Genomic DNA, 23,242 nt, shown 5'->3' on the forward strand with positions numbered 1-23,242 from the left:
TGGTGCCTCTGCCTCCACGGGTGAATTACAACATTCTAAGCCAGGTTCTCATCAGGTCCAATGTTGTGTATCTTTAAATGTTTTAGGGCAAATAATTATTTGCACTTACTGTGTTCAGGCACAATTTACTTTGTTTAACTATTACACCAGAAATTCAGCAGACTGACAATATACTTTGGACTTAATAAGGAAGAGTACATATTTCCTAAGAACTCGATAAAAGCTTTTTTAAGAGGTAACTAAGAGAAAACCCACAGACATCAGTCTCGGCAACAGTGTAAATTAAAAATTCCAAAGAGTCTCAGTAAGGAAAGGAAGAGAAAGGTACCCAAAGTCAGGGATTTAGACTTAAAGACCTTATCTTGACATGTAAAATGCCTCCTATCATGTTGTTCTGTAATCTTGAAATTCTAATACGATGATACAAACACTAGACAAGAGCTGGAAGTAGGCAGCATATGTCCCTGCAAACTCTTTGGACTTTAGTCCAAACCTACTCCTTCTGCACAGGAGCAGAAGCCAGAAAGAAATGTGATTTATTTATTTTTAACAGTTTACAGATCTATTAATTCGTATTAAGCAAACATATGACCTGAAAAGCTACGTGCAGTTTCCTAGATATTATCAAAATCCTTCCTTTCTTCATTGCTTATCGGCAATGCACTGCCATCATACACAGATCTGAGAGGAAAGCAGAAAGATGCTGCAACAGGCACAAAATTTATACAAGTGATTGTTATTTGCACTACAAAAAAAGAGGCTCAACATAACAATGAAAGATTGCAGGAGTATCCCATTGTGATTTTTGATAGAATAACTAATACTTAGTATTCAATCAGATATCTTTACAGTAATGCGAAATAAGAATGCAACGCAAGACGCAGAATCTCTTACTATTCAGGATGATGCACAAGGTTAGAAGGAAAAATCACATTTCTATTTTTGGTCTCTGTGATGCTGAGTACATGGGGCGCACGTAAGCCTAATAACTACCATTTACTGATTGCAAACATTTAGCAGGCACGCTGACAATTTCTTCGCTGTAGCTCTGCAGAGACAATGCCACGAAGGAGACTTAGTGTGAGAAGGAAAAGCTGCCTACCTCCTCACACCGTGAGCAGGAGGCATGCCTGCTGAGCAGCCCCATCTCACCAGCCGCCCGGGTCCCACAGCTCGTTCTTTCTCAGGGCAGAGAGGGCTACACGCGACGTGGGGTCCTGTCAGCGTCCCAGGAGCACGGGGAGGGAGGTGCAATGGGCTGCTGCCAGCAAGGGACTGCTGCGCAGTCTGTTCCCTATTGCTCCCTTCTTGGACACGATTTGGGAACGTGCTGTGGGGTCCTGGCTGTCATTGTCACTAAGGATTAATGAAAAGGTCCTGAGCAACCTGCTCTAGGTGACTCTGCTCGAGCATGAGGAGGTTGAAAAGATGACCTTCAGAGGTCCCTTCCACCCCCAACCGGTCTGTGATTCAGTGAACCGGTGAACTGAGAGAAGAGTCACCAAGGTACGAGGGATGCTAGCACATTCCTGTATGCCGTAGCTGAACCTGTTACCATAGATGAGGCTGTAGGTATCACCCCACAGAAAGATGATGGGTGGAAACTCACTATGGGAAAACCCAGCCAGCCCTCGCTCTGCTCCTGAGGGGCCCTCGGGAAACAGGGTACCACAGCTGGGTACAGCACCAGCCAAACTGGCCTTGGAGGTTCACAGATTGGACACCCCTCCTCTAGGTAATTAATTTTCAATCTCACAGCAAGAATACAAAAGAAATAAAAAGTATTTTAATGTAATGGCTGCACTGGAGACAGCAGGACTGTGTTGCTTGTAGGTCCTTTAGGGTGACAGAGCTCTGCCTCAGTGTCTGAGATGTACCCAAACCTGGCAGGGGGCTCTAGTTCCAGCCAGCCCATAGAGAAACCTCTAAAGGACACGGTGCCCTGCCACATCTCGAGGCCAAAGTCAAACTGCCATGACAGCACAAGGCAACAGTGAAATTAGATTGCAGTCCCTCACTCTCTGAAACTTTACCATCAGATAAATGACATCATTACAAATTAGGCACTGTGGACGTATATAATTAAATCAAGGTCAGTCATCTCTACGTGGGGTTCTCTAGCTAAGCATAGGATTGTGATTAAAATAAGACTAAGAGATTTCTATAATTCAAGATTTCAAATGACAGTTTTTAGTGATGTGTCACTAAAAGACATACTAATACGGTGCAAAAATGGCTACAAAATGCAGGTTTACTTTGTAGGTTTCTAGTCTAAGAGGTATTATGGCTTGCTGGAAGTGCCACTTGACTGACAGGCTCTTTTCAGGAGCTAGCTTACAGAGAAGCTGCCCCAGAAAGTGCCTAAGGAATCCGGCCATATGGGTTTAGCTCCCAAGTCTGTCACAGATCTCCTGTGTGAACTTGGGCAAGTCATTTAATGTCAAGGGATCAAAAATAAAAGATGTAGAGTAAAATTATTAATAAGGTTAAGTGACTTTTATGGGTGACTGGACCCTGACAGGCTTAGGAAATCCCACAAGGGACTGAACTCTTTCGTAACTCCCGACCCTTCAGACAGAGAGATTAATTCCCTGTCACTACAACAGGAATAATGCATCCTCTGCCTTAACCTGTTTTGCTTCACACCAGTATCTTTGACATGCTGACTGCTCTTTGCAGGCAGCAATGGGCAAGTCTGATGTTCTCAATTTGCGAAGGACATTTTACTGTTACTGAATTGAAATACTGAAATATCATCATCACAGCCACTGCTCTCAACCCTCAGTGAGGGCGCAGGTGAGCAGGAACTTTTCAGCACCTTGCAGTAACACTCATTGCTACCCAAAACTAACTTTTTAAAATTAAGTCTGGAGTCAGAATAGAGTCAGACAAGTAAATAGCCATCACTGACGATTTTGTGTTCTGAGTCAGATCTCTTCAAGTTGAAAAACAAAATAAGCTTATTCTGGTTGGTATAGCAAAGTCAATTCATCCGCTCAGGAGTAGCCTGCACCGTGATCAACACTTTGACCATCTCAGCTGCCTGATAAGAGATTCTACTCCTTCCTCTCCAAAGCTGAGCTTATTTACTCACCTAATGGTCGTTCTTGATTAGACTATAGACTGATACAATGCATCATTTCTAATCACTGTAGACCACTAATGCGAATCCTCAGTATCATAATCTGTTGCGACAATAGCATATACAACCTCAATCTTTCACTGAATTCCCAAGGAATGTAAAGTTTGCTCAGTTTCCCATTTTCTCCTCAGCTCCATAACTTCCAAGGGTATGTTAAAAACACTTAAGTTCTAGGGGAAAATCCCTGTAAAATCTTCTGTCCATTGGTATGGAATCACTTCGTGCTGTAAAGGCAAAGCTTACATGTGCAGGACACAAAGGTCAGAAATACCAATAGAAAAAGTACCCTCACAAACCTTTCGACCTTCACTCTAAAGTTGATAGCTCTTTCCCTGGCCTTTCCTAACAAAAATAATGTCACACATGCAAAAAAATTAATGTAAATATATAATGAAAAGTGGGAATACCCAACTGTCCCCCAAGGGAGGAGAGAGAGCAGGCATGTGGGTCGTGTTGCCAGATGCCCTAGACAGGAGGCAGACCCTGCGCTGAACATAATGCAAGAGCCTGCCCAGAATCAGAGAAAACGAAAGGGACGGAGGAATGGCGGCATGACCCACAGCTCACTGCAAGACTCCACAGAACTGGCAGACCAGAGAGGGGAAAAAAAACAACAAGAGATGACAAACCTTTTTTTCGTATGGAAAATTACCTGCAACAGTTGAATCTATGAGCTTGTTTCTGCCAAAAAAGGGGGAGACCTCACTAACCTGCTTTCACTCCAGCTCTTTTCTCACTCCTGCTTCCCAGCCACCTCTTGTCCCTTGCTGATACCCAATGGTGCTCATCAGACTGGAATTCCCATGACCCATCCTCTCTCTTTTTGCCAGGTCAGTGAACTGAATGGGTCTGCAGATGGTCTGAATGGTGTCAGAGTTGCCAGACACAAAATAATTGACAGAAGCATGCAGTCAGAAACAGGGAAGAGGAAACTGCAGTCATGCCCCCCTCTCAGCCACTGAGGACTACCAGATCACGTCAAGTCACCTCATGCAATTTTAAGGTACTTGAAGCTACTCAAGCTTCTAGAATATAAATTGTCTTTCAAAGGAAGAACAACCTGAGAAGCTCTCTGTGTAACTTTTTGGATTAATGGTATGTTCCAGAGTCACACACAGAAGATTGCATTTTGAGAAGATTGCAGCGCTACCTGAGTGCAGAAAAACTATCCCTCTGAAAAAGCACACAGAAAACTTTCCTACAGTTGTGAAAGGTTACCCATTCTTCATTGTTTGGTGCAGATGCAAAGCTGGTTTTTTATTGTGAATTACTAACATCTTTATTTTTATATATACAGAAAAGCTCCATTTTTCTCAATACTCACAAAACCTCCTTAGGTATGAGATCTCATGGAAGGAGTTGTATGAATGGCTCCTTGCCTTTCCCAGAAGAGTGGAATGCCTAACAGGGCAATAAGAATGATAATAGGTCTCCAGCACTGAAGAAATGATCACAGATAATGAAGAAGAACTGTTCTAGGGGAGGAAGGCAATTCAGAGAAGACTTCAAAGTGATTTCCTTGCAGTTCCCAATGCTATTACGGGATGATAAAAAAGAAACTTGAATAAAGATAAGACAGATGAAACAAAGAGGGTGAAGATTAAAGAGCTACTAGGAATGGAAAGGACAGAAGTTAAAAGCAAAAAGAAAAGTGATTATCTAAATTTCTTAATGCACAAAGTACCGGGAGATGTATTGAAAGAAGATGTGTCAATCGTTCCAAGAGACACCATCCCTGCTGTGTTTGCCCCAAGAGGCAAACTCATTATCCGGAATTATCACTAGGAAGAGGAAAGAGCAAGTACCCACAGGTTTTCCTTTGTTCAGCTCCGCTCGACCAGTAGGTGTCACAGCACTCAACATTATCGTTGTGCAGCAATTTCAATCCACATAGGTATCTAGTTTCAAGAAAGCTAAATTAAGGTAGTTAAAATAAGTCTGGTTTAATTTAAAAAAAAAAAAAAAGTCATTAGTCTTTTCTATGACTTTCTATCAGCTATTTCAAGTATCCTTAAAGAGCTTGGAAAAAACGCAAACCAAACAGATTGCCAAACATGTCAGCAAATACCACCACTCTTACGCCTGCACTTAGGGCTTTCGTGAGGCATTAAATACTCCGTGCTGGCGCAAGTAAAAAGAACAGAGATGCTTACTGCCCCCTCCCCAATTGTATTAGCCAGCCTAACTGGCACGCAGGGCTGAGGTTTGTTCCCAGACATGCCTGGTCTGCGAACTACAGCTAGCAAACGTCAGGCTGTCACAACACGAATGTAAACCCAGAGCAGTACGAGTTGCAGAAGGAAGAGAATTTCAAAGCAATTTTTAAAATTCTGTACTTCAGAAAAAATGGAAAACAAAGACACCTGAGAGAGCTCCTTGGGTTTAGCTTCCTTTTTGCTGGTGCGTATGCTCCAGCAGCAAAACTTTGGGCTGAATGTTTTCCTACCCTTCCCCAGCACTAAGGGAAGCAGATGGGCTCTAATCACGCTCCGATATAGCAAAGAAGAAGAAAAGCATATGATGGCATCCCCCGTCATGAGTCTGCCTTTATGCTTGCCAGTCAGCTGTGCACATATAAAGCGATCATGACTTTGTTTGGCATTTCCTCTGGAACATATGGTGATTTACTATGCAGTTTCCAGCATGTATTGACACTGTTTTGAATTGCACTTAAATTCTCCTCTACAACATGCACAAACATAAATACATGTCGTTTATGTTTAGGGCCATGTCTACCTGATAGCAGAAGAGTCCTGCCAGTAGCTATACAGCAGCTGCCAAAAGCCCTCCTGTCCCCGCTGCCCAGAGATTTAAGTGGGAGGAAATGGCTTTGTATTTTGGGGGAGACCATGGCAACTTGCTACGAAGCAAGACAGCTTTAAACAGACCACCTGTGCCCAGAGGACCCCCACTGCCTGGCTGAGCACACCAAATGGTTTATGCTGATCAGCATCCAATCCTGCTCTATCCCTTTCTGCCTAGTCCCACTGAGCAGTGGGTTGCATAATGATCCAAAAATAGATCACTAAAATATGAAAATTATTTTAGACATACTTAATAATAATCCCTGCAGCTACAACATTTTTCATAGCAGGCAATTGGCTGGCACGTTACACAATTTAACATCCAAGATGTGAGTCAGAGCAAAAAAGAGGGAAGTTATAAGCACATCAGTTAAAAAGCCCTACATATTTAGGTAGTGCTCAGTTCATTACTAAGATACAGCAACTGTGATGACTGGATCTTGAAAACCTGTGCAACTTTGGAACAAGTAACAGTTTTCTTTTCTCATCAGTAACTGAAGAGACCATTCAACAATTACTCTTCTCATGCCAGAAAATACACTTTCTTTTTTTTTTTTTTTAAAAAGCAGCATTAATATGAAGAACATAAGTAAGATTTAGCAGAGTCTGGGATTTCACTCAAATTTCGTAAAATCTAGAGAAATATCAAATAACATGCTCTGTGAAACACCAGGATTGGAATATTCTTTTATTGCATGTTTTTCTTAAAAAACAAAACAAAACAAAACAAAAAAACAACCACCACCACCCCCCAATCCCACAAAACCCAAAAACTTTTGGATTGCCATTGTGTTGTCTGCTGAATTTTACATAGTCATATTTGTACCACTCTTGAAACACCTAAGAGAGGAAACATAGTTTGTCTTTTAAAAGACAGCATTCCAGCGGACAATCTTTTAGCCCTTCACTCCCAGGGAAAATAACTGTACTGCCTGCAAGATGCATCTCATCAAGAAAATGTAATTATGTATAATATTAGACGGGGCTCTACTCCACCTTGCTTTTAAGAAGCTATCACCATTTGCTGTTCTCAGGGCACAGACTCCACCTTCTTTAACACAGACACACTAAGAAACCTTATCCAAATAAACCAGTACACTGAACATACCTTTACTTCTCCAAGGAAAAGAGATGAAAAAGAATGAACTACACATGGCAGATGTGCTTTTGCTTTACGCCTCACCAGGAGACACTGGGATAACATGGTGATAAAGGCAGAATGAGAGCCTGCATAAACCTGAATAGAACTAAAGTTAAAAAAAAAACCCAACACCTAAATATATTATTGCTATTTTAGTGGTACAAGAACTAAAACTAATCAGGTAAAAACAGGTTATTAATAGGACTTTTAGAGCCTGAAAAAGTGTCACGCAAGCAAGAAGTCTGCCTTTAACCGTCTTATCTTAGAGTGTGCTAAGCAAGCCAGATAAGGAGCGCTCATGATTACTCAAGGTACTTAGGTTGGTGGTTCACTCACCTGAACCTCCCACGCTCCTGCAAAAACCTGCTGACTACTGGCTTTGAGATCTGAGAAAACTTACTAAGGACCAAGAATGACATGAACAAGAGTGCTTCAAAGTATCACATTCAGTCACCAAAACATTGATTTCAACAATGGCCTTATCAAAACAGTGAGATTTATAAGTTAAAATTAGACTATTGTTGTCTTCCAAAGCCCCTGCTCCAGTCTCGCCTAATGCTGCATGCACGCAGATCCCCACTTAAAGGAGGTAAGAAAAAGCTTCAGTGTTCTGCAATAAATAGCTTTCTGGAGACAAGCTCTAGCCTTGCAACTCGGGCTTTCGCAATGTAACTTGCTCCAGGTTGTAGGGGGCAGATGTTCTCTGGAAAGCACAGGTTTCAAGAGAAATTCAAGGAAATCAAAGCGGGACCTCCTGCCTGGGCGGCAGCACTAGAATCATAATCAAGGAAATAAAAGGAGCTTGATGGAACCCTAACAAGCATGAGTCAATGTATTTCAGGCTTGTCTGCCATCAGGAAAGGCAGAGATGCTTTACCAGTGCCCAATAAAAAGAGCAGTTTAATTTCCAAGGTCTAGCAAGCAGCTTGTTCCAAATCTGTTGTTTGCTTCATTGGAGTATAAAACAAAATCAAAATTAAAGCATTTGTCTGTTTCTCTAAATCACTTAAGATGTCTAAAGGCAATTGAAGCTTTTTAATAGTAAACAAAGAATATTTGTATTGCAAAACAATCTTTACCAATTAATATCATGCTATTAAAGAAAGTCTTTCTGAAATCTTTTCTTGTTCATTCTCTTTCTGCATTAGGTGCATGTTACAATACCTATACCCTAAAGAAAAAATAAAATGGGAAGCTTTCTAATGCAATCATGGTTAGAAAGTTCTAATATAAGCATGTGGGAACAAGAGACCCACCGATCCAGCAATAGCCCAATAGTGACTAACATCAGCTGCCTTTGCACTATATACACTCATTACAAAGGTAATTTGTTTAGCTCATTATTATGGTATTAAAAGACTTCTCATCCTACTCCTATCTGCTCTCTCTTGCCTTACTGGCTATCCAAAGAGTTGATTTAGCAGGTACAAAAATAAAGGGACTAGAAAACTCTGGTTAAAGAAGGATCAGGAAGTTCTTCAACAGAAGCACTCTCCACTGATGCCAGATCCATTTTAGGAGGCTCCCAATCATAAGAACTATTCCTACTTGCCTGTTTGTTGTACAAAACCACAAAATACCCTGCACTGAACTGTGCTGGATTTCAAAACAACAGTTGATGCTTTGAAGTTTGTGCTAGAAACCTCTGAAGAGCTCAGAAGAACAGTAATCCTTTTTAAAAAGCTTATTTCCTTCCAGATCAATTAACGCTGATGCTCCTACAGCAAAATTAACAGTATTCAGTGTCGCACTGTCCTTTCAGAACATTCCCGAGTAATGCATATGCAAGATGGCCTCAGGCTGAAACATGAATGCTGTCGTCTTTGCTGATGCCCAGCCTGGTGTCTCTAGCATGCTCTAGCTGGTCTTCAGTGCATCCTTGAGAGGGCACCTACTGCCATAGATACCACCATCCCTGGCAGCTAAGCCAATTTAGTCTTTAATACACACGCTTTCCGCACCATGCAGACTCCCATAACACAGCGTGGTCCTATGGAAAGGGTCCTGCCTAGCTCTGCTACCTGCCAGCCTCTCTGCAGGCAAGGTGAGGGGAATGGAGAAAGCAGAACCAGGAGAGATCCAGATCTCTGAGAGGTCAGCCTTCTTCATATGCCTCCCTAGGCCCATCAGGGGTTGCACCTGAAAAGCCGACCACCATTGACCTCCAGGTGCTTGTCCTAGCAGACCTGTTTGCTCACGTGGGACAGAACACCCGTTCTCCCCCCTCCCTCAGGCTCTTGGCTCCAGCACTGTCTCCTGAGAAGGTGCTCTCACAGCTCAGCAATATGACACAGCTCACAGAGCATGGGATGTACTGGTTGTCTGAACGGACATGGCTGGCCCAGGTCACCTTCACAGCCTCTCAGAAGGTGCGGGGCTCACCTGCTGGTGGGCACAAGAGAGCAAAACGCACGTGCAGAGTAAATCTCAAGGGAAAACGTGACCTGACGGCATGCTCAGGCAGGGGTAGGCAGCGTGGTGTGCTGAAACTGGCTCAGCACACCCCAAGCACACACACGGTTGCTAAGTGAGTCTGGGTAGTCTGACAAACCCGCATTCGGCACTCATCCAGCAACTGTGGAGCAGCAGCCTCCAGCTTGATCACATGTTGTTTCTCTAAGGTGGGAGGGCTGCAGGATGCAAGTGTTATTTCTCTTCTGGTCCTTAAAGCAGCTTTGTCACTCATGTTCGCATAGGAGGAGCAGGAGGAGCAGGATCAATCACGCACTACTGAAGTTACCACATGGAAATAGCAACTAAGACTGCTTTTGATGATCACCATGGCACAGGCCCAGCAGCATGACCTGCCCAGTGGGAGAGGTGGGCTCCATATCCATGCCACACAGATTTGAAGAAGCACGTTGGTTACCCCTGGTTCTAGGATGCCTTGTGGTAGTACTAAGACATCGTGCAGCCTGCACCACCATGGTCTCACGTCAGACTTTCTAGAAGGCACTGTGTTGGTAGCGTTAGACTTGGGTACTAGAGCAACCTTCGATACTAAGTGATCCAGACAGCAGAGAAAGCACCTCAAGTGCAGTGATATCACTAGAAGGTGCTCCTGACTTCTTCATCTCCTTCTGTTGGCTGCTTCAATATTTCTCAGGGATCATGAGACCGTAGATGTTGCTGCATTGCAACTTCTGTTGGCAGGAAGGGGTGGCAGATAGGCTGTCAAATGGTGTAATCAGAAGGGTTTCCTTGGTAGCCAGATAGGGGAAAAGTTGGTGAATAAGACAATTTGAGGTTGCCCTTTATTGCTTTTATTGTGTCCACTTGGTCTGGGAAAACACTGAACGAGAATGAGCTGCCTCTGTCCGCAACCACCTACTGCTGTCCTTCAGCCACGTGGATCACACATGACCAGCTGCTCCATTCATCCAGTTTTTTCCACCCATCTCCATGGAGAGATACCAGATGCTCCACTCCTTTTCTCTTCTGCCTTTCTCTGTTTAACTTGCTTATCTACTGAGAGGCTCTCTTTGTACATGCAGTATTCAACACAGGGGAAGAGGGACAAGCTTGTGTTCCAAGTGCCATTTTTCTAGTCTCTCTTGGCAACCTTGTCTTTATTTTTGCTCACTCAGTTGCTTCCTTTAGCACACTTTGTATGTACTATTAAATACTCATTATTCATAGGGTGGCTTGTCTTTCAAAGAGCAGACACAAAGGCCTTTTACAAGACCCAAGCACAAAATTAGAGTCTGCTCTTCCACTACACATGGCATAATTCAACATGCTACGCTACGTGCTGCAGACCTTCAAAGTTCTTTACATTGTGTAGAGCATATGGCTAGAAAATCCTGGTTCTGTTCCTCATCATCGCTGAAAGACACTGTACGATCCAGCAAGTCACTCAATCCTCTACATTTGTGTTTCCCTTCACATAAGGGCAAGAAATTATTTAATATCTTATTAAAAAAAAAAAAGAAAGAAATCCCCACATTAGATCTTTGGATGAAGTACTCCATTTGTATACCTTAAAATGTTCAGTAAGGAAATTCCAACATGTAAGAAAATGACAATATTATTAAATGTAATCTGGTAGAGGCCTTATAATTCTACAAAGTATGCCTTTCTAAACAGCTCTGTGGTGACAATGATGGGGTTTGGAAACTCGTACTGATTGGAAAATGTGGTGAACCAAGCAATATGCAGTATTTAATGATAGATTTTCAGAGAGCACAATAAGAAACACCCCCTCAGTATTTTTGAAGTTATGCCTTCATATCACTAACAAATATGCTAGATATCATACAAATAACCGAGCAACAACAAATTTAGATAAACTGTCATAAATTTCTGAAATATATTACAAACCAGAAGCCACAAGTTTTTCAAACTCCCTTCATGGCTACATCTGTGTTACAGGATGGTTTGGGTATGAATGATGAAGGTCATTTATGAACTGTCTTGATTTTGAAAAGCAAATTACGGTTTTGAATGTTACTGACAAAGAACATCATAATGCTTTTCTGTTAAAGGATAGAACTGTTGCCAAATGACATCCCAAATAAAAGCTTTTCATTATTACTTCTCCCACTTACTCCAATGAATTTGTCATTGGACTAAACGCGAATCTCCTCTTTTGGAAAGGGTGCAGGGTAATCACTGAAAGCAGGTAAGACACTGAACTACCCAATACAACTTCTACTCCTACCAGACTTGCTGCTTGAGCAATTTGAAAAATGCAGGCAAGGGAAATCAAAGGCTAATAATATGTTTCTAGACTATAACAACGTTCTAACAGCAAAGCCAATACCCATTTGTTAGAGCCAACACTATTTTCTTCCTCTGATGTTGTTTTGTATCTTAACGTGAGCAAAGGTTACGGCATCCTCACATCTCATCTCTACCCTAAATCCTCTGATGAAGTATGTGACGGAAGTCAACAGCAATTTTGGTTTTGTTAATCAAGATAATACCTGGCCATAAATAGCATCTTTTCTGTTACTGTCAAGTAACAGTGAAACCTTGGAAAACAATTAACAAATTGTCCATCCCCTTAGAGGAAGACTGTAACATGCCTCGCTTCTGCAACAGTGCAAAGAACGCTGGAGTTTACATGATTTATTCAAATTTCGTACAAAAACCAGGCATCAACCTTGAAGATTGGACACACAGATCTATCTATTCTGGTCAACCTGAGTTGACTATTAGCTCTTTTTAAAGAGTAACATCCTGAGATTTTTGTGGGTTGTTTGGTGGTTTTTTTAAGAATAAAGGAAAAAAAGATTTCTAAAAGGGAAACATAATTCTGCATTTTCACACAAAGACAATGCTTATGGCAGTTTACAAAGTAAATCATCCAATGTGGTACAAAATTATTTTGGCAGAAATTTTCTTGGATCCTCTAATGTCAGCTGTGTAAATGAATCACAAAATCATTTTGTTGTGTGGTATATTTATTACAGAGCATATGGAAGAAATGACCAAGCGTGACGTTTATCAGGATGGTTGAAGCACATCCTCTGAAATTTGAAGATGAAGGCATAGTACCTTTAGATGAATTGCAAGAAAAGGCCAAGTTGGGCTGGCTGCATGGTTCCTGGGGACACATGCTGGGGACCTGGTTTGCCAAAGTCACAAAGACTTGGAACAAGGCATGTGTTGAGCATTTTCCTTTCTGTATTTGGAAAAGACCCCAGAAGATGGTGACAAAAAGAAGAAACACCAAGTATATGGGAACAAAAGCCCATAGTATTCAAGTTTCAAATATTACTCTAATTGGGTTTCAGGTTTTCACATTCATAATTCTGTACTAATTAAAAATGGATTTAGCAGACGTAGGTCCTGATAAAAGTCTGGTGAAAACATTACGCAGTCTCAGAGCTGCATAGAGGGACCATGGGTCTGGACCTGTGGTTAGTTAAGATCGCTTCATGTCCAGCTGCACAGTTTGTGGATAGCGCTATTTATTCCCACTCCGAGTCCTACAGGGACAGCATTTTGGGACACGGAGTATACTCAGAGCAGCCTACCACTGTATGCTCCTGCTTCAGTTGAGGGAGATGTTATTGAACTCAGTATATATATAAATGCCCTTACACAAGATACTGAAGTTCACCCCCCCCATTTAATAGGTAGAAAGAGAAAATGAATGGGGACCAAAAGAAAGTGATAGCAAGAGGGAGAATACTGACAGTGTTTTCAAGTGGAGCTGAGCGTGAGTCCCCTCTGCAGTTTGCTAATTTAGAAAAATTACTCTAAAAACACTTAGTACATTCATTTGCATATGGCTTTAATATTTTACATCAGTTTCAGGTATCATGTTTCTGTTTGAAAATCTGAATCCGAACAGGTGTTTGACATGATAATGTACTTCCTTTTGAGGAAGGAATCATATACAGTTTGAGGAAAAACCCAGCTTCCTGCTGCAAAAATAATAGCAAATAAAGAGGGGGTGATTAATGAACCTACTCTCAAAGCATTTTAGTAAGTTCTTATACTGAGCCACAGCCCAGCACAAGGCCCTCCTTACCACTTGACTTTAGCTGTGGCAATAGTCGGTAGCTACGGTCATAGGAGGTGATTAGCAAGGTGCCCTATCGAGTTTTGTTTGCAATTGGTTCATTCCCATGATGGTAAAGCTTACTGGATTTCAAATTCAAAAAGTTTCACGAGGCCACACCTAGTAGTTACTGCACTTCACGTCCATCAGTCAAACACTTCAATGTCACACTGGAATGGGCAGCAGCCTGTAAAGCAGGTTGACATCAGACACCACATTACCTGTGTGACTCTCTTGCAGGAGAGGAATGTGGTATGCTCCTGGCTGTACGCCCCAGCTAGACGCTTGTTCAAAGGCAACGTAGAAGGCTGATTCTCAAGGATGGATACAGGAAAAACATTAGTCGTCTACACGTATAGGATAGTTTGACACAAATTCTGTGGGCACCTTACAGCATTCATAAATCAAGCCTGGAAACTGCTTTCTTTCACAAAAAATCCTAATAGCATTTGTCACGTTTAAGGTGAGCTACTTGTTTATGCCCGTCATGGTGCGTATCAAATTGAGTCCTTGGAGGAGCTGTGGAGACCCAGCTCCAGTATACAAAGAGGAAAAGGACCTCCTTTGTCTTGCTGTCCAAGATCTCACAGTTACAATAAAGGTCTCAACATTTAAGTAAGAAAAGAGAGGACCTGTAGGTAGGGTTTGGTCTGGAGCAGGCATCACAAAGTCTCTTCACAACATGAGCAGTAACCTCCAGAATTTTATTCCTTTTTTTTTTTTTTTTTTCAATAGGGGGCAGTGACTTCAGGTTTCATTGGAGAGCTAAAGAAAGGACCAATCTGATCACTTAGATTATAAAGTTTGATTGCTTAAGGATGTAAGTTTGCCATTGTAACTCAGCTTTCATATTGCACAGCTATCTGCATTCTCTCTGCTTCATGGAGCGCCTTGAATGGGTTGAGTGTTTGGATTTGCAGCCCTATGAGTTCGGCTTTTAGTGACCTTAGAGAAGACCAGAAGATAAAGCTGTTATGCCAGGAAATCACAGGCTTTTAGTAAGCGTTTGTCCTAGAGTCAGCTGCTTACCAGACCACAGACATCAGAGATCATTTTTAGAGTTTAAAAAAAAAACAAAACAAAAAAAACCAAAAACCCAGACAGGTATGAGGTCACTGTTCCATCTTTTGCTTGGTCAGTAATGCACCACAGCGTATGAAGCACCAGGGTATATCAGAAAACACAATTACCAGGGCACAGAGGGTACCAAGGCATTGACATAATTATGCAGTTATAATACATGATAGAACATGGCAAAAAGGCCTGGGCAACAGCATTTGTATATTGGAAAAAGTGTGTAATATTTCAAATACTTGAGAGATTCAGCAATAGGACAGTCATTATACATATATACACACATGTACACACAGAGGGATGACAGGCACCAATAAAAAATGTATTCTGTTTTTTTAACTAGAAATACAAAGAGCTTTTGAAGCTCCGGCCACTCAGTCATGGTAAGCAGTAGAAGTTAGACTTCAAGCTTTGGAGAAAGGGTAGGAACTCTGAATTTCCATGGAAGGTCTCCTTCCCCTTTGCCAGCATGGTCGAAAAGCGGACTAAGGCACCTCAGCACACTTAACTGTGAGCAAGTGGTAGTGCACCATGCACATATTGAAAAGGAGAATAACACACTACGCAGACAGGCTGCTGTTCAGCCTCCTTTGTGTATCCGTATTACACTTCTATTTATCTAAGTCAACACAATAGTAAGAAATATATGAGTTTAAACTAAGGACCAATCCTTCCTACTGTAAAAATACTCGTGAGCATTTCACTGTTTTCACAATGAAGACCAGATTCCCAGACTGCATAAGAGCAGTTACACTGTCTTGGATTATTGTCTTCTGTCCCTGGTGGTGGGCCAACATTTAAAATTTCCCCAGTTCCCCAGAAACTCATTTTCTATTTTCAAAAGGCTTAGGGGAGCTATTCTGGGGAATCCTCATTCACACTAAGTAACCTTTATCTATATTAAAATTATTTCTATGCTTTACATGGGTGGAGGAGGGTAAAAATCAAAGTAATGCATTTTCTTCTGTTGGGATAAACAAGCTGGTGTGGGTGGTTGTGCATGTTAAAAATGAGAAAAAACCATTTTTAATGTTAACTTTCTATTACTCATCTGAAAATAGCCTCACAAAATCCAAATGTGCCTTTTTTTTAAGGATTAAAATAGTCTGAAAACAAATTTTATTTTAATTCCCCATCAACCTTGTTAACTGTATTTTTCATCTACTCAGAATAGCTTTACCATATATGGAAAGACTTTATGAACACTTTACAGATTTTGAAAAGGTCAGAATTTTTTTCTTTTATGTTTAAGGCTGAGTATTTTATGGGTCATTGAGAAAACAAACCTTTCAAAAACAATTCAAGTGGGTCTATTCAAAGTGTGATAAAAAAAACTAAGTATCGATCCTGTTTCTGGATTAATTAATGAAGTGCTTAACCTCAATTTCAGGATGACCAGAACTTGTTCCATTTACCACATAATTTTTCCAAGTACGGACATATAATTGGAACGTCTTTCTTTGACATAACACTGACATAGTTTTCCATACTTAGAAAATACATTGGGAAATAGCTAAAATTCTGATTTTATAAATTCTGCCTGTACACATTTAATTTCTAATTCAGTGATCAAAACGCAAATGATTGTTAAATATTTAGCGACCAACGTGGGAAAATCTATAAATCTACAACAGCACAGAACAGGAAATATTCTCTTGCTGAAGATACTTCAAGGCAGTTATGGTTTTAGTATCAGCTTCATAAAAGAATCATATTCTTCCAGTTTAAGATGAATTGTAATTCAAAATTCACCCTTACCAGCTCTTTCATCAATTTATTTTATTGATGGTTATTAATATCTAATGATCACTAGGTTACTTTTAATAGGATTTACCAGTGAATGGCCTATCAGAATTTCAACAACTTGATATTCCTTTGGGGAAATACACATCTTGTTTTGTATGGTATATGAAGTTATTTCTTTACAACAATTGTACAGACATTATACTACAGCATCTAAATGTATGAAAAATTGGTCATTATTCATAGCAGGGGAAGGCATCTCAAACAAGTGATGAATTCATTAAAGCAGTTTAGAAGGGATTAGTCATTTAAGAGCATTTTAAAGAAGCATTTCGCTACTTACCCACATAGATTAATCTAAGTTACAGCTAAAATTTACATGAAAATGTATGATGTACTGAATACAAGCAACAGAACAGTTTTGTTGTCTGCATTGGGTTTACGTGGCAAGGATTTGAGAGCAGGGGGGCTGCAGGGGTGGCTTCTGTGAGAAGGCACCAGAAGCTGTCCCCATGTTGGACAGAGCCAGTTTCAGTTGGCTCGAAGACGGACTCACCGCTGGCCAAAGCTGAGCCCATCAGTGATGTTAGTAGCACCTCTATGATAACATATTTAAGAAAGGGTAAAAAACACTGCACAACAGCAGCTGAGAGAGAGAAGTGAGAATATGTGAGAGAAACAACTCTGCAGACACCGAGGTCAGTGAAGGAGGAGTAGGAGGAGGTGCTCCAAGTGCGGGAGCAGAGATTCCCCTGCAGCCCATGGTGACGACCATGGTGAAGACCATGGTGATGCAGGTTGTGCCCCTACAGCTCATGGAGGCCCACGGTGGAGCAGATATCCACCCTACAGCCTGCTGAGGGGAGCCCACGCAGGAGCAGGTCTTCTGGAAGAAAGAGGGGGGGATCCATGCTGGAGCAGTCTGTTCCTGAAGGACTGCACCCTGTGGAAGGGACCCACGTTGGAGCAGGTCTTGAAGAACTGCTGCCCATGGGAAGGACCCACATTGGAGAAGTTTGTGAAGAACTGTCTCCCATGAGAGGGACCTCACGCTGGAGCAGGGGAAGAGTGTGAGGAGGAAGGAGCGGCAGAGGCCAGCACGATGAACTGATCGCAACCCCCATTCCCCAGCTCCCTGCACTGCTCGGGGGGGGAGGTAGAAGAGTTGGGAGTGAATTTGCGCCTGGGAAGAAGAGAGGGGTGGGAGGGAAGGTGGGTTTTAGAATTGCTCTTATTTGTTGTTATCCTGCTCTGAGTGATTGGTAATTAATTTCCCTAAGTCAAGATTGTTTTTCCCATTACAGTAATTGGTAAGTGATCTCCCTGTTCTTATCTCGACCCATGGGCTTTCTATCTTATTTTTCTCCCTCGGTTCTGTTGATAAGGGGGAGCAATAGAGCAGCTTGATGGGCACCTGGCAACCAGCCAATGTCAATGCACCACATTGTCTTAGAAATTCTTAGTTAATTCTGTCTTCTATTGTACATACACATCCCCACTGTGTAAACTATCTGTCTGTAGTCAGATCTTCTTCTGTATAAGCATAGGACCCTAAGGCCATATAGGTTTAAAGAGAACAGAAATAACTTTAGTTTAAAAGTTTTGGCAACTAAACTTTAAGATGCTGTCTCTGAAAGGTAATGGAGTTATTCTGGGCTGAACGCTTACAATCACTGTAGAAATACAAATGTTAAATATTTGCAGTTGGTCAAATCCTCTCCAAGTCTGGGTATTAAGGCTTTACCTGAAGAGTAAAGCTGCAGGAGAGGAGAAGGAAGAAATCCAAGAGCACATCCTCTTCAGAGCATGGGGTTTCAACTCATTGACAGTCACATCACTTAAATTATCCATAGCAGATGTGCAAACCTAACAACACACAACATGCCTCAGAGCACTTTCAGCCCAGGGTATAAAGACGATTTGCACAAAAATCTGTGAGCTAGATAACTTTTATCTGTCTCTGTCAGATAACTGTTTGAGTAAGTTGACTAAGGCCAGAGAGAAGATGCAAACACGCAATATGGAGTCTACCAATGAGGAAACAGAATAAAATACATTTTGCTTAGATTGGCATGGAGAAACAGGGAATATAAGAACATTCAACTACCCGAACAGCTATTAAAAGGCAACATGGGAAAGGACAGAGTTGAGTACTTACGTGTTTGTTTACATTTGGAAGTTTGTTTTTTTTTTTTAAATGACAACTTTGCCTCCTGGCCAGCTAATATGGTATAACTCCCAAGCCACAGACCCATCCGGACATCTCAGTCATGTCCAGTGTCCTGGGTTTTCAGTACTGTAAGATGCACGCCAGTCAAGCATCAAATCCCTCTTCCCACAGGACTTGTGGGATTGTTTCGGTGAGTACAAACGCAGGAGAAAGCGGCAGGCTGTCAGTTTGACCATTCTGAAATCCATCATCAAAGTAAAATTAAAGCATTCACTCTTTTCATTTTAAGAGAGCTTTCTTAAAATCTTCCAGCAATTCAGCCTTCCATATCAGAAGGAATTCTGGGATACTGTTTTGAACCTATATCATGAAAAAGAATTGGAAAACTTGTCACGTGGAAAGGCAGAATACAAGGCCATGGATTGCCTCTCTGAAAACAACCTGCTACCAAACCCCCCGAGATTTAAAATCAAGGCTTGAAGCACTCCTAGCTGAAATGTTTGATCTGAGAGAGGTTCTCTCTCTAGCAAGAGCTTATGGTGTAAAAAGAAGAAAGACGAAGCTAATGCTGAAGAGGAAAGCACAATTATATTTTAAAATTGCTTTTAGAAAGAGGTGGTGGGAGCCCTGTCCACTGGCACAGTTGGAATGGCATAGAATAAGCACACCACTACACGGACAAAAGCAAGCAATCTTATACCAGCAGGGAGACAGACGACTATGCTGCAATCACTGGTCTCTCAAGAAATATGTTCTGACGAGGAGCTTTGGCTTTAAATCACTAAATCATGCTTGCTTTGTAAAAATGCAGAGTGTTCTTTGCCATTTCTTCCCGTCTTACAAAATCCCAGATAACTTGTCTACATCCTACTGCATTCCTCCTTTTGTTCCAGGACACAAATTTCAGTTTCTGGAAAAGCTACTTGCGCTTTCTATCATGATACTCCAAAGCATTCAGAATTAGTCATTTAATCTCTATCCAGGCTAAAATGGCTTACTAGAGAAATCTCAGCTTAATAAATTATGTATAAGAATTCTCTCTTTTATGTAGCGTGTGCGATCATTTGAGCTATAACATCATTTACGGCTGCAGCAGAATGAACTGAGCAAATACACTGTGTTACAACCCAGTGTAAGTTAATATCGGTCACAAAGCTCATACACACGGGAAGAAGCAATTGCCAAAACCAGAACGCTTGCAAGTGCTGCCAAAGGCCTTTCACATTCCTAAAGAAGGTGCCAGCGTACTTGCACCTCATCACAAGCAAAAGACAACGACAAGCAGCTATCATGCAAGCTTCTCTCTTCTTACACTTGTACTAACCCGGAGCTACAAAGTCCAGGCGGGAAACCCAGAAGTATTTCGGTATTTGTTGGGGAAAAAGAGACCTCCATCCATCCTGTGAATCCTGCTGCCCTCCAAACCTGCAATATTTCTCCTCTTCTGGCACACCCTCCGTAGGGGTGAGTTTGTCACTTGACCATCCCACTTTCCCCCAGTATCTACACTCTGGTTCCTTCCTGAGATTCCAAAAGCAGAGAGAAACATCAAGTTAACTTGCTTTAATTTCACAACATCGTTACAGCAGGAAGTGCGCTGAGAAATCCTGTGTCAGCTTCCTTTCAGCTGCAAAGCCCTTGAGTCTGACATGCAGCCACCACCTGCAGCCACCGACTCCAGCTTCTTAAGATGTTGGAGAGGGTGCTGCAGCAGCTGATTCTCCCCCCTGCTTCCAGTTAGATGAAAACGTCAATGACTGGCAGGAGAAAGAGTTAATTTAAGGTCTCCTTTCTCTTCCCCTTTAGGAGAAATAAAAAGTTTTCTAAGTCTGAGCTCCAGCCAGAGGTAACTAGACATCTAATAACTTCAGGAGGGTTTTAGTCACTTGAGGAAACTGTTCAGGGAGTCACCTGACAGTTTTCGAAAATAGGGCATTTCACTGGTGTTTGTCAAGAGAGTGAGTGAAAGGAAACTGTTTTCACAGCACAGCCACGGACAGCCATGGCATGGCAGGGACAGAGCATCTCCCTCGGCCATGAAGTCCTCGGACATCATGGGCAGAACATTTCATAACTGCAGCCCTCTTCCAGGGAGGGCATAAAGGGGACACCCAGGCAGAAGCATCCTGCCCTCCCAGCTCAGCTCCAAGCACCTTCAAGACCGGTAGGAAGAGCAGCACAAGGAATGGAGGGAAGATGCTTTCTACTTTGCCTCAGTCCAGCGCTAGAGTCAGCTAAGGTCAAGACCCATAGGTTTTGCTACCTGGCAACGTGCCTGCGTGTCCGCTTATTCCTGTCACAGTCGCTAGCAAGTGGCTCCAGACCCCAGTAAGTGTGGGGGACATCTGGAAGGTCAGCACTGCTCACTGGCATCAGGACAGGGAGTCCCATCTCCACGAGGGAAGGCATCACTGGAGGAGACCCAGCAGCCAAGGAATCTGTGAACATGGCGAAAGAGTGGACCAATCCTAAAGCTCACTTAAGTGGAGCGAAACTTGGCTAGAAAGCACCTTGCACTACGCAGGGAGACTCAGTACCATGGCCAAGTGAAGGCATACGCACCCGGGAGATGGGGACACCTCAGAGGAATAGCCAAGTCTAAAAATACACCCATGAGTTCCTTCAGGCAAAAAAATCCCCAAAGCTGCTTCTTCGTGTATTTGGAAGCTGTATGAATATATTTGGGATGAATATACAGTATCTACATTTCAACTAGTTGGACTGCTTTTGGAGCCAGAGATGAAACTGTTTATTGAAATGAAAAGTGTAATTCTGGTATTTATATTCCAAAGGATATGCAATACATCGCAAACATAACTCACAGAAGGTACTGGTTCATCTGAATTCTACAAAATTCCATTTGCAGAAATAGACCAGGAGAAGTGTTAGAAGCGACAGGCTGGGGAGCTATTTCTATAAAAGATTCACAGATATTAAAACCAAATTAAATTCCAAACTCTAAAAAGTTGCCTTTTAATGTGCATTATCTCCAATCTCTAAAGTATCATATTTTCTATGCATTTCCAAAAGCATATATTATTTACATTATTTAACATTTGCATTCTGATTGCAATCAGCCTTCTTTCAATAAAATAAATAAAATTACAGTCTGTTAGCCCAGAACCATCAAACTGTCACTTCCATTATCAATCAACACCACTTTTCTGCTGACTGCAACTCAATTAAAATCCAATAATTGAATAACTGGATGGAAATTACTATCATAAAATGTACCTTTTTATTAGGAACATTCTGTGTAGAAAGCTGACAGCACAGAAATTATAATACTGTGGTTAAAAATTGTTTTGTAACCTGGGTTGGGAAAAGCTACGATGATGAACGTGGAGGGAAAGAGTGTCCCTTCTAGAGTAGGCATTTGATTCTAAAATTGGAACTTTTGGCTCAGAGCAGATCCAAAATGATGCACCTCTGCTAGCATTATTGTGAGCTTTAAGAGAGTTGGTCCTTCTATGCCTCCAAGTTTGTTTCTACTGATGTTAAAAAAAAGTAGTTATATATTTTTAGACCATCTTACCACGTTACCCACAGTGATATTTTAAAAGATATCAGTCAGTATACCAATGCTTTAGGTCATCTCAATACCAAATTCTTTCATTTCTTTTATTTCTTGCATTAATTAACACCATGTAAGTAGCTGCTGGTTAAACTTAGTTTTTAACAGGACATGTCAATCTTCTTGCAGCTGTATATCTTCTCCTTGTCCTGCAGGAATCCAATGTCATTTGAAAAAAAAAATGTCCTCTGAGGAAATTCTCAAGTATAAATTTGCTTCTTAATTTTTAATTACATCAATTTTCTACCAGAGATTTGATATATTTGACCAAAGTGTGGATAGCACAGTTGTCTTTGCCCAATACTGAAAAGCTGAATTCTTTGATATTGATAACATATGCAGATAGACAACATCATTACACTTTTAATTTCCATATGCCAACTCTAGGTATGAAAAAAAATTAAAAAAAGAAATTGATACTCTAGGCTTAAAGTCTAATTTTACAAAACAGACTTCAAAGATAAAAACGTTTCTATTTTTTCAGGTGTAATTATCTAGGACTTACTTGGCACCTGGAAGTTACCATGGAGAACTGTTTATAAGAACAAAAAAAAAAATCTCCTATCAAAAATATTTCTTCAGCTGATCTCAAGTATCTTTATTTCATAATATTTTAAAGCAAGTATAGGTGCTCCAATGTATTTACTCTCAATGTTATATTATTGTCTTCCACATTGCATCATAAAATTATATCAACTGAATTATACCTACTACAGTTTTAATAAATTTCTACAGAGGTGGTTCACTGAAGATTACACAGAGAATTTAGAATGGGATATTAGGTTATGATGATTCGCATTTGACAAAATAACTTGAACTGGCATGCAGAAAGAAATTAAAAGAACCAAAAAATCAAGGATAAGAAAATGGACACATTATAGATAAGCAAAGTAATTCCAAAATGTGATTGATACTAAAAGAAACAACTCTTGACAGAATAAGTCATGTTCATGTTACTTTTCCATTGTGATTATTGTTGTTGACTTTTGTTCCCTATATTAGACTCCAGATCTTTCCTTCCACTTTCCTTGTAATTTCAGGCAACACCCCTAACATCTTTTTAGCTGCTTTACAAACTAAAGT

General features: G+C 41.2%; 1 protein-coding gene across 1 annotated transcript in view; it reads right to left on the bottom strand.

The window, feature by feature from the left end:
• KCNH1 (potassium voltage-gated channel subfamily H member 1) overlaps positions 1-23,242 on the bottom strand; it is a 185,826-nt gene that overhangs the window by 51,038 nt on the left and 111,546 nt on the right. The window lies entirely within an intron of this gene.

The sequence above is a fragment of the Grus americana genome, chromosome 3 (genome assembly GCF_028858705.1).
Source record: "Grus americana isolate bGruAme1 chromosome 3, bGruAme1.mat, whole genome shotgun sequence".
Lineage (NCBI taxonomy): Eukaryota > Metazoa > Chordata > Aves > Gruiformes > Gruidae > Grus > Grus americana.